A 12,411-nucleotide genomic window follows, 5' to 3' on the forward strand; every position below is an offset into this window, starting at 1 on the left:
TTTTTTTCGTTGTGAAGAACCCCTGTTTTTGGAAAGGACACTTTTACTAATCTCCCTTTTTTTTTTCCCATCACATATTTAATAGGGATTACAAAACCAGCTTCAGGTATCATTTGCCTTCTGTAATCTAATAAACAAAATAAATCAATAAACACTTTTATCTTCAGGTTAAAGGTTAATGAGGTGAGAAATAACACGAAGGCTGACAAGTGGGCAGCTGGGGAAGAGCCGATTAAGTTGTAGCTGATGATGTTTCCTTCCTTAAGTGAGTGCGAAGAGCACACGTATAAAAGAGAAGCTAATTAGTCTCTCTTTAGTTGGAAAAAGAACACAGCGGAAAATCAAGCAAAGCTACACAGTAGCAAGCAGTGCTGTTGACATTTTGGGATTTTTCCTGTATTTCGGACCGAGGAGTCTTGTGGAGTCAAGGAACTCCTTTGGAAATCAAGCCCAGAGGAGCCACGCCAGGATCACCAAAACAACATTCAATATTCAGTGAGTTGTGTGCAAAGATTGCAAATTCCAGACCTCTAGAGCTGTGAAGGTTAAACAGGGAGATCATACACTGTGCTTTAAGATATGGAAACTCTTCACAAAAACCTCTGCTGGCCAGACCTTTTCCTTTCCTCTTCCAGTCGCTTCCAGAACTCCCTTCAATTTCTAGGCTTAATTTGGTGCCTTTCCAGTGGTTTTGGAGAACAGAACTAAGCTTGGTCTCATGAGGGCACATCATTAGCCAGAAAATTTTCTTTCTTCTTGTGTCTTTCTGGGATTATCAGTCCGTAGCAATCATAAACAATTTTTCCTCGGGTGGATGTCTGGCTTAGGAAGGTCTCTGGTGAGCCACTAATTAGATAGAGCCGTCTCTGAAAGGAAGTCAGCATTAAGAGGTTGTGCTCTGTGGTACTATTTAGGTGTCTGTAGGGAAAACAACACATTCAGAAGCTCTTATCTTGGAGAAAATTACTTTTTTAAGAGACAGAGTAGTTCCTAAAAAAAACCATGCCCAATGAGGAAAGCCTGAAAGAACTGAAGCGTTTTATTCCAAGCAAGTGAATGTTGAAATAGAATGTCTGTAGTAGTCAGATACAGAAGAAAATGTGTATCCAAGGGGGAGAGAGGAGGATGGGGAGATGTTTGGAGTCTGAGATTAAAAGATGGGGAAGAGGAAGGCTGGAAAAGGTCAGGAATAAGCTTTGCAATTTTCCCAGGATATCATCCTACCATGGAGACTGTCTGCATGAATTAGATGGATCTGGCTCAGAGCAGCAATCTTTCTTTTTCTTATTTTTTCTTTTTTTTAAAGGAAGAATTAAAAACAATAGCTCCATTCTGTCCACTGAATGTATTTCCCATCATTCTAGGTGCAGACACAGTTTAAGTTAAGAACTATTCCTGCTGACCAATGCCAAGCTCTGTGCTGAGTGGGAGGCATTTTTGTCAGGGATATTGCAGATGATGTCCCAGCTGATACGAGGCTTTCCAAATCTGTTGGATTAACTTGATCTGCTCCAAGGGGTGCCACTCTGGAAATCCATGTCCCAGGGCTGCCAAGTTAAGGAGCTCTTTCAAGTGCAGAAAATATCCGTGTGTTCCTCATTTACCCCAGGCTGGGTCATCATCAATCCCTCCCTTGGGCAACACAATTGATAAAATGCAGAGCTGAAGGTGATCGGAATTTATTATTATTTTTATTTCTAGATAGCAAAGCTAAAAGGAGATAGAACTGATGAAATTTTTATGCTGTTTGCTATGGAAGAGAAAGGGAAAAATAAGTGGATTATGATGCTTTGACCTTGGCTAGAAAGGAGTTGGATATTTTCAAGACAGCAAAGTTCAGAAAGTTCCTGTGAGCTTTGCCCATGAGGAAAACCCCTCCTCCAGGAACCTCCTGCTGTCCTCCAGGACACCAGTGGATTAAAAAGAATATTTTGTGACAGACGATTAATTCTTACTGTTTATTTTCATAAGTCATTTTATGAACTTTTAAAAAATTCTATTTCATCTCTTCTCCACATGAGAGCTCTGAACGCTTGGAAGGTATTGGAAACTGAAGATAATCATAATAAAATAGCTTTGACCTGGGATTAAAGATTTGCCAAGGTGACAGAGAAGCACATGAATCAACTACAACTCATACACAAGATGCAAAGGTTACAGTTGGTTAATAGTGTAAGAATCCAGGACCGACAAAGCTTGCCAGTAATCACAGCCAGATCCACAGCTCTGTGTCAGCTGCTCTCTTCAGCACACTCTGATTTTTAAAAAAACAACAAAGGTGTGCAAGCTCAGGATCACTGGACACTCCTCCTGCAGGTATCCACAATTTTCAGGCATCCAGGGATGCTTGAGAAGCCTCCACTTGCAGGATTCAAAACAAGGCACCAGGGTGGAGAGGGAATTTGGGGCAGGGTAAGGTCCTGCTTTGTCAGAAGAAAATTTCTGGGGCGTTTTTGAGAGCTTCTAATTTCTTTAGAGCAATTGTTGTTCCCATTTGGCAGAGCTGCACCCCACTCAGTGCCTGTAGGAGGAGAAAGAATAAAATGTGTGGGATCTTAATTTCTCCTACAGAGAGAACAAAGCACAGAGACAGACAAGTTGGTGCCATCCTTGTGGTGACAATGACAAAATAATGTCGTTTTCTGAGTTGGTTTTACAAGATAATATAAAGCTTTCCAAACAAAGTGTTGTAAGTGCTCCTGAAATACAAATAGAAGTGGTTTATAACCTCTCCAGCCCTGCAAAGTAATTCTTGCTATTTAAAATATGGCTGTGCTTAATGTTGCATATTTTCAGATCATGAATTATGATTTGCTTTAAGTGGCTGCTGCGTTTGCTCCCCTTTTGCTCCACAGAGGACAATTTTGGAATTCATTAACTTTTCATTCAGGGGCTGATAGGAATATTTTCACAGCATTCCAAAGGGTGCTTGGTTAGCTCTGGAGAGCCCTAACCCAGGCCCTGAAGGGGTCCATTTTTAATGGGATTTTAGAGATGACATTAACAACAGGCTTGGGGCAACGAAGCAGAGAAACGACGAGGTGCTGGGATAAAATGTGCTTTCTTCAGGTTTGATTAATGTGTTTTGGCTCCATGGGTCCCTCCACAGCAGAAACTCCTCCCAACACACTCCTGTGGCTGAAGGGAATCTGTGAGAGTGAGGAAAACCATCCTGCCCCATTTGAGGAAAGTTTTCCTGCCCCCTGGGCTGTGCATGTCCATCACCCTCTGCTTTCTGCTCTGCTGTCACTACAAAAAGTCACTCAGCAGCACCTCAGGAAATTTTGGGTCCTTCTCAAAGGGCACTTGGCACAAGGCTGGTCTTGAATGCCAGGTGTGCCCAAATTCCCACTGAATTTCTGCTGGATTTGGGGTGGGAAGGAAGTCTGGAGCTCTCTAATCCAGCCTGCTCAAAGAAGGAAGAACTTGGAATTTGCACACTTGGTAGCTCATGGCCAGAACCAGTTAAATTTTGAGCATCTTCAAGGTTCTCCCAGTGTGTGTTGTAGTGTTTGGTCACTGCCATGGTGACGTCAAAATCCCCTCGTGCAACATTTACTCAGAATTTCAGTCCTCTGAATTGGAAATGGGACTTGTTTGGGCATTTTTCTTCATTTTGAGCAACCTGTAGAAACATCAATAAGACCAAAAAGCAGAGAAAACATCAATCACTTTTATTATTAAGGATCTTCTGAAAATCATAAAAAAAGAAATTAGGTAAAACTGACTACAAAAGAAGGATTTAAATGCAAATCATGCCTTGCTACTGTTCCCTTTCAGAAGAGCAAGAAATTGATTCATGGTTAGGATTCAGCCAATTCACATTGATGCTCATTTTCTGGGGTTACTGAAGAAATCCCAATAGAGTTTGCCTCGGAAATCAAGGTCAGAAAAACTTCCCCATTAATAAAAGCATTTGAAGAGCATTTGAGAGAATGTATTAATTTTGTAAGAAAATTGAGAACCTGGAGTTGAAAAAAAGATCTCTATCTCTTAATTTTTAATGTTCTGACTCTGTTTACATTGGAACATCATTGAAAACAAAAAGATGAGAACAAATTCATGCTACCTCTGACCATTTAGTTCTGTATTTAGGAAGAAACCTCCTTTTCGTACTCACATATTTTGTCTGCCTGCAGAACTATGTGAATGTTTTCCATCTTGATAAATTTCAGGGATGAGTTTTATGATGACTTCTGGGTTTAGAGCAGAATTTTAAAAGATATTTCTGGATGAACAGGTGTATTTATTATGAATGATTCTCCTGCAGTTGCTCATCTGCCCTCATCTTTAGCAGATTTGTCTGAAGTCACTGCAGGGAGTATCTATTACGAAACTGCCTGTAACTTTAAAAACATTTATCATGACAACAGCTCTTGAAGACTGAAGGGAGTGTTTTTCTCTGTTGGTTTCAAGAGAGTAATGAAGCTGGTGCTTAGTAACCTACCAGGTGATTTACTGGGATTGAGAAGTGAATTAAAAGCAGGATTCCCCTGTCCTGGGGAAACATCCTGATGGGAAAATCATTTTCCTCTGTGTATCAGAGAGGAGAATTCTCTGCCCTCTGGTGTGTCCGTGTGTGCCGAGGATGAACCAGGATTAAATGTTTCTGCTGTGGATTACAGTGCCCTCAGCCATTTACAGCAGGAAATCAAAGTGTCCTTCTTGTGCTCATCAAAGAACTGGTGGCACATTTTGGTTGTATTTTTACAGGAGGATTCTCCCCTTCAGTCTGCAAATTCACATTTGGGTTTCTGTGCATTAAGTAGCATACACATATTCATCCTCACACCCTGTCTGCATCTTCTGCTGTGCCATGTGTTTAACTTACATGGCAGCTATGCAGCAGCTTTTTTTCTTTTTTTTTTTTTTTTCAGTTAAATAACAGAGAAATTCTCATTAGTGCAGAGGTTATAAGGTTTTAAAATGTCAAAAAAGCAAGATGGAGTTGGTAATTGATTAACCTGAGGTGGTGTGAAGCTTCACCCTCAAACACTCAATGTTTAATGGATTTAAAGATATATTGAGTTGTGTAGTGACCAAGGATAGAATTAAATCCAAAATTTCCTTTGGAGTTAATTGTCACTTACTCAGAAGTTTCTGCTTGAGAGAAGAATACTATCTGAAAATTAACTAAAAATACACTAAATGTGGTGTCTGTATAGCTATTGCAGCTAATCTGACATAAATATTTAAAATAAGCAAAGATTTTTTGCTCATCAGTTAACTTGCCTGGGCAACAAATGTCAAATCCGTAGCCTAGAAAGAGATTTTTTATACAAAAATCAACTGCATTGTAGGTAGGCATAAGCGAAAGGAACAGTAAAACATGTTTTTAGCAACCCGCTTGCAGTTTAGTAACATATGTCAGGCAGGGAACATGGACATATGTTATGTCAGGCAAGCAGAGAGTTTTGGAGGGAAACCAGAATCCTTGGAGAGAATGGTTTTACTCCCTGTCCTGTGCTGAATTCCTGAAGGGAAGGGTGGGAAGAGCACCAGAACCACTGCCTGAGGCCTCCTGTGGTGGCTCAGAGATTGGGAAAAGGACAACGAGATCAGCTGAAAACACCAATTCACCACTAAGCTGGAATGTTTAGATCTGCTCTAAGGGATGGACTGTGGGGTTTTTTCCAGTTTTGGAGAATTGCCAAAACAAACAGAAATTTATCATGAATAACATGAGGTCTATTGGGTAATCTTTCACATAGGTGCAAAACGTCATAACAACACTGCTGGTGTTGATCTAATTAAAAGCTGGTGTTTCTCTGATGGTCTTTAATAAATTTTGTTACATGGATTTAATGTAGATAAAACTTGTGTTCTCTCATAAATTTTGTCATTTATGACCAGGAACACTTGCCCAAGGCACTTCTGGACATGTATGGGAAAGAGATGCAGGAGAAGACCTGATGTTAGTCAGTATTGGTTGTTAAAAGTGAATCTTTATATCTCTCTTCTGTACTTATGCCTCCATTTTAATCACAATGGAGGCCTCAAACCAGAAATCTGTGGGTACCACATGGTGTTTATCAGGTTTTTGCTGAGAGAGAGACCTGTTAATGGTCTGCTCCTACTGAGGCTGGGGTGTGAACAGCAACTGGCTTTGCACTTTCTCCCAGTGCAAAACGGGAGAATTCTCTTTCTCCTGAATTACTCCTTGCTGAGCAGGAGTGCTGCTGGCTTGGTGTGGAGTGTGGGCTGCACCGAGGATGGGCAGGAGTGGACACGGGTGTGGGTGCATGGCTGGAAAAGCAGGGACATGTGCACAATCCTGTTTTTAGCCTGAAGGATGAGTAGAAGCTGAAACGTCCTTGAACTGTTCTTTAGATGGGATAAGGATGAAGTAAAGTTTGGAGCAATAGCCACAACAGGATGTTAGACAGGATGTGCTGACCATAAGTTGGAGAAGGCTCACAGCATCCAGCCCCATGGACAGAGCTTCTAAGACAATTACGTCTACTGCAAGGACGTGTGAACATTACAGGCTAACTGTAGTGGTGTGTTTTGGTTAAGCTGTTTGGAGTTCTGTATCAATGATTCTTCCCCATTTCCCCCCGCTCGATGATTCAGGTGCTGCCCAGCACCAAAAATGTCCCCGTTTTTGTATCTCCCCTACCCCTGCCCTGTCCCTAGAAGCTGCAGTCAGATGTCCATCTTTTCCCTGATCCTGTCCTACGTTATGGAAAACCCCCTGTCCATCTGTCCTGGCACCAATCCCCTGCTTGTTCCACACCCCCACCCCTCGGGTTTAAAAGCAGGCACGGGTTTTGTTCCTGGCTCCTTTTCGTACTCCCCTCTTGAGGAATAAAGGTCTGAGAAATTGTACAAAAAGGAGTCTCCTCTAATCCACGCTCTGAAGCCCAGGCACCATAACACCTGTTTGCTGTGGAAGAACAGCCTTGTTCTGCACCATTACCTGAACCTGCTGGCACATTTGGGAATGGCTCTTGGCACAGCCAGGAGTCAGAGCTGGCTGGGATTACACCGGCCGTGCCAACTAACCAAGGATATTCAGAGTTAGGTGCATGATATGCTTAGAACAGTATAAATATATGCCAAACAGCTGAATAAAGGAGCAAGATTTCTAACTCATATTGAGTGCTGTCTTTGGCTGATCTCTGGCAACACACGGGGTGAGGCAGAGGCAGAGGCACTCACTGCTGGGGCTGCTGCAGAGGGCTGAAGGTGGGGCTCAGGGGCTCTGTGCAGATGCTCCAGTTGTTGGACAGCTGAACGAGGAAAGCAGGAAGGACTGGAACCAAAGCCAGGCTGGATGGGGCTTGGAGCAACCTGATCTAGTGGAAGGTGTCCCTGTCCATGGCAGGGGGTGGAATGAGATCAGCTTTAAGGTCCTTTTGAAAGCAAACCATTCTAGGATCCTGTGATTCCTCTGTTGAGGTGTGGTGAGGGTGAAGAGAGGATTTATGAAGCTGGAAGTGAAGAGAGTGACAGCCTGAGCCTGTCCTGCATTGTCACACCTGCCCTGGGGGTGTGCTGTCCACCTGAACATCCAGCTGGCTCCTTCCAGACTCCAGCCAAAGAGTAAATTTGTAGGAAGGCACCCCACACCCCAGCAGGTGTTTTTACATAGGGAAAGGTTTAAGATTCACCCCTTGCTGTTTTTGTAAGGTAAAGGACCTAGAAACTTCTTTGCTGGCCTGACAGTAATTGTCTCAATGCCAAGGCAAAATCACTGATGGGTCTCTTCAGCTGTTCCTCAGAAATGCAGCAGATTCTATTGGCAGCAAGCCCAATTGTCCCTCCTAAAACATTATTTAAGAAGGAGCACAAAGGTGCTCAGGGCTTTTTGGGGGTGTCTTAGTCAGGTGTCAGATGCTTCTCTGGCACCTGTGCACAGTTTTGTTCTTCTGTTTCTGCATCATTTGTTATTTTACCATTTATTAAACCCTTTACTTTACAAAACACACCCAAAGAGCCGTCTGGCAATATTATTAAGCCACTCTGCAGGTCAACCTTCACACTTGATACATCTTCATGGGGCTCATTACACTCTGGCCACGTGTGAGACTATTATAAATCAGCACAAAAACACCACAAAGGACTGAGAACTCAGCCTCAGCTCTGTGAATTCAAACCCTCACCCGGCAGTGAAGGTGCAACTTCATCTCTGTTGATGTGGTGATGGACACCCCCACCCACAGCAGCTTCCACATTTGTGTTTGGAGATCCAGGGGCACCACGGGCAGAGCACCCAGCAGCTTTCTCAAAGCTACAGAAGTTCAATCTAAACCCAAATACACGCCTGGAGAGCCCTGTGAAAGAGAGCAACACCTCCACAGCTGGAACAGCAGGGGTGTCCAGGCCACACATGGCTCCTTGCAGGACCAGAAATGCTCCTGAGGTAACCTTAAACCCACTGAGAGGTGAGATGGGAATTCTGGACGGCCTCCAGGAGAGGTATGATAAAAATCGACCAGCAAAGTGCCTTTCTCAAGTGGTTTTGCCAGCTTGTAACAGAGCTCAGAGGTCTGGAGGACACCCTGGAGCCCACGTTCCTCCTTTACAAGGGGCCACCCTGCTTCTAAGTCTGGGTCGTGTTCTTCCACCAGCAAAACAAACAGACAATTTATTTGTACAAACCTTCTACAGTCATCCAACTTTCCCCATTTAATAGCAGAGTTTACTGGGAAAAAGCTATTTCTTGGTTTTAGAAACCTTAATTTAGGGTCGGTGAGGAAACTCTTACCTAAACACAGAGTTTTTAAAAGCACATCTGCCATGTTATATTTGTGTCTCTGTTCCTATAATTAAAAAAAAATAAAGTATAATGAGCCACTAAAGAAATTATTCTTGATGCTGACTGAAACAATTAACAATTATTATTTATAACATAAATAGAGTGAAATATGTTTAGTTTTCTCTTCAGCTCTGTCCCCAACATTGGCATTTCACCGCTCTCCTGGTATGTTTTGGCGCCTACTTTATTTTTGTCAGCAAAATCAGTTATTCCTGACATTATTTCAGTGCCTTCAGGGCAGAATGCTGGAACTGAACAACTGGTTCTCTCCACGACATTTTCCAAGCCCATATCAAGTTTCTTTGCTGTTACCCAGAGAAGTTGTGGAAGCAGGGCCAGAGGAAGGAACGCACTGGTAGGGTTCACTTTGAGCTGAGAGCTATTTCATGCTGTGTACCCACGATTACCTCCATATTTATAGATTTCTGTGTCTCCAAAAATGGAGATCTGAACATGTACTCTTGCTTCTTTCACGACTGAACAGTTTTTATGTTAACCAGAGATGTCATGGCCAAGTTTCTTTCCAGCAGTCCCCGAACAAAGGAAAATGACCTCTTCAGCCAGGCATCCTGGGTCTGCACCACAGACCTTTCTCCACTGCCTGTAGGCCTTCAAGGCTTTTTTTCTGGTGGAGAAAATCAATTAATCTCTGTAGTCATTCGCAGCATGGTGACGGGACAGACACATTAAGCAAAGCTCTGACAGAACTACAGCTTGTGGCATGAATTTGTCATCTTACATCTCCAGTGCACGGCCTTGATTCCTGTCAACATCTCTGTTAATTGAAACCTTCCTCCGAAAATGCTCTGCAGCCTGAGATTTCCAAGAGTGTCCCAGTGCAAGGCTTCATTTCTGCTTGACACTCCCATCTTTGCTTTTCCTCCACAGAAGTAATCCAAACTTGTTAACTCCTTTTGGATACAGAAAAGGAACAAGCCCTATTCATATTATTTTTCAGGATAAAGCTTAACTTACCTTGAAAATATCAACAACCTTGTTGCACCTTGGAAGCATCAGGGTTTTCTTTATATAGCTCTGTTTACTCCTGCCCAGATGAGTCACTCTTAATGGTAAATATAAATACAGTGGCAATCTTGAAGCTGCTTTTCCTTTGTCTGCAGTTCCCCCTTCCGTGCCCTTAATTGCAGCAATAGCTTGAGCAAATCAAGAAAATGGGGCTGAAAATAGGAGCAACGTCAGTGCTGGCTGGAAAGAGAGGTCTTTATCCCTCATTTGAAGGTGTTGATTCCAAGAGATATTGAACTCCCTCAACTTTCCTTAACCCCATTGATTGGAGAATCAATGGATCTTTGCTCCCACCCAAGCAGGCAGCAGTGATTCCTGCTCAGTCACACTTGGATTTTCCTGGGAGGACTGGGAAGGGTCAGGGATGAAGGGCTGGGGGGGTTGACCTCTTCTCTGAACTCCAGAGCATTTTTCACTCCAGATGAATTTGCCAATTACCACTTGGATATCCTGTAATGTTTCCTCTCCGCTCAGGGCAATCAGTGGACAGAACAGGGAGGGCTACTCTGATCAGAGCATTTATCTTGATATCACTCAGTGTGCCAGCATTCAATTTATGAAAAATGTCTTTCCAATTACTCTAATCTGTTTTAACTTGTTTCAACAGAGCGAGGAGAGTTAATGTTTATAATATTGCAGATGGCCATGTACAACACACATATTTCTGATTCTTGAGTATTTTGTATTTATTCAGGGAATCTTGAACACTGGAATTGAGGGTGTTTGACAATTATGACACCTTGCAGATCAGTATATGACATTTTATCTGCACAAGTTTCCCTCATATTCTGATGACAGTCAAACTATTTTATTAATTTATTTTAAATTACCCTTATGCTGGTTGATACTCACTTAACAGAGCTCTTCATCTCACATCAGTAGTTGTATTTTCCAAATGCCACTTCTCTGAGCAATGCCAGATGAAATAATTTGTTCTTTTCCCTTTTATCTCTGTGAAGTTTATGCATCCTGGCTTTCCTGTATGGAATGATGGATCCCAGCACTGTTGAACACACTGCAATCTTGATTTCATTATCCCTCAATCCCACATGCTGGGCCTTTTACCAAAGTTGTGCCTTTTGCTGTGGATAGCTCTGATATTGTAAATTAATCTGTGATCTCAGGATATTGTAAAATAGATAATAATAAATTTTCCTGGAACATGACTTTTTAGGAGTTAAGAAACTTGCAAGAGCAAGGATCTGTTACACAAAATAAATTTGTATTATTTAAGTAGTGAATACTTCTTAAGTTAATAAATATTAATAATTAGCATTAGAAATTGCAGAAAAAGTATAAATGTCACTAATAATACAATAATTCTAATTATAAAATAATATTAATATATTGACATTAAAAGATAGTATATTATTAGTAATTGGATTGGTAAATAAGTATTGATTTATCAATCCAGAGATAAGTTAGGTGAGGGTTGTTGTAGTAGCTCATCTTTCTGATCTGTGGGCTGTGATTCATCTCATCAAACTCTTCATGGCTCTGATGGGTTTGGAGGTGTCTGAGCTTGGAGGGTCATTGCAGAGTGGACAGAAATGGACATTTCCAGGACATAATTCATTTCTGCCCAAGGAAGGATTTATCACTGTAAGATTAAGTCTTTCCCAGTGGTCAGAATGTCCAGATCTAAGGCTCAAATCCTGACATTTTCAGCGAGGATTAATCAATGACAGTCTCCTGGAAGACACAAACCAAATAAATTTCATATTGTCTGTCTGTACCATAACTCTGCAAAACACTTTCCATGTGGAAGCTTTTCCAAGCATTTCAATAGCTGATCTTCTCCCTGTGATTGATGTTGGTTGTAAACTACATGAACATGCTCAGAATTGTTTAATGCAAATCAACTCCTAAACTGTTTTCACAGGATGATTTTGTCTGTTCCTTGCCGGAGAAGCTTGGGAAGTGCAGGGTTTAACTCCCTGTTGTCAAGCAATAACTCTCCAAAGTGCTGCAGAATAGTTGAAATCTGTCTCGTTCATCACCAGGTTGTCAAAGCACGTGGGATAGTGGGGCTTTGATTCTGTGTTCCCGTTCATGTTTGGAAGAGGGAAACAATTGATTATCCATTAGTGAAAACATTAATCCCTCTTGGCAGGTTCTTATCAGCCAAATGCTGCCTCAGCTCATCTGGAAAGACAAACCAAGCTATGCTGAGGTTTTGCAAGTCCATTTGTATTAAAGCCATGGTTTCCTGGAAATTACAGACAATTAATCCAATGGGAAATGCAGCTAAACCACCCCTGCATAGTTACTGAATTACCCTATATGCCAGTGTTATTCCTCACGAGCTGAATACGCACATTGAGAGGAATTTGGCCTCAAAGGGTATTGAGAAGGAGGTAAAGCACTGTCTCTCCATAAATCTGCCCTTATCGCTGTGGTTTGCTACAACAACCTCACTTTCCAGGAATATGAAGTTTAAAACTTCTTTTCCAAGAAGTACAAAAATTCCCCGAAGAATGAAGTCACGGTATTTCATTTCCCACAGGACTCACCACAGGGGATATGGAAATGCAATGGCTTCAGCTTGGAACTGAATGTGTGTCCTGCAAGCAACAGGCAAAAATGCTCAGGAGCCCCTGCACATCACGTGTGAAGCTGAAACT

Source organism: Prinia subflava, chromosome 7, assembly GCF_021018805.1.
Source record: "Prinia subflava isolate CZ2003 ecotype Zambia chromosome 7, Cam_Psub_1.2, whole genome shotgun sequence".
NCBI classification, from domain to species: domain Eukaryota; kingdom Metazoa; phylum Chordata; class Aves; order Passeriformes; family Cisticolidae; genus Prinia; species Prinia subflava.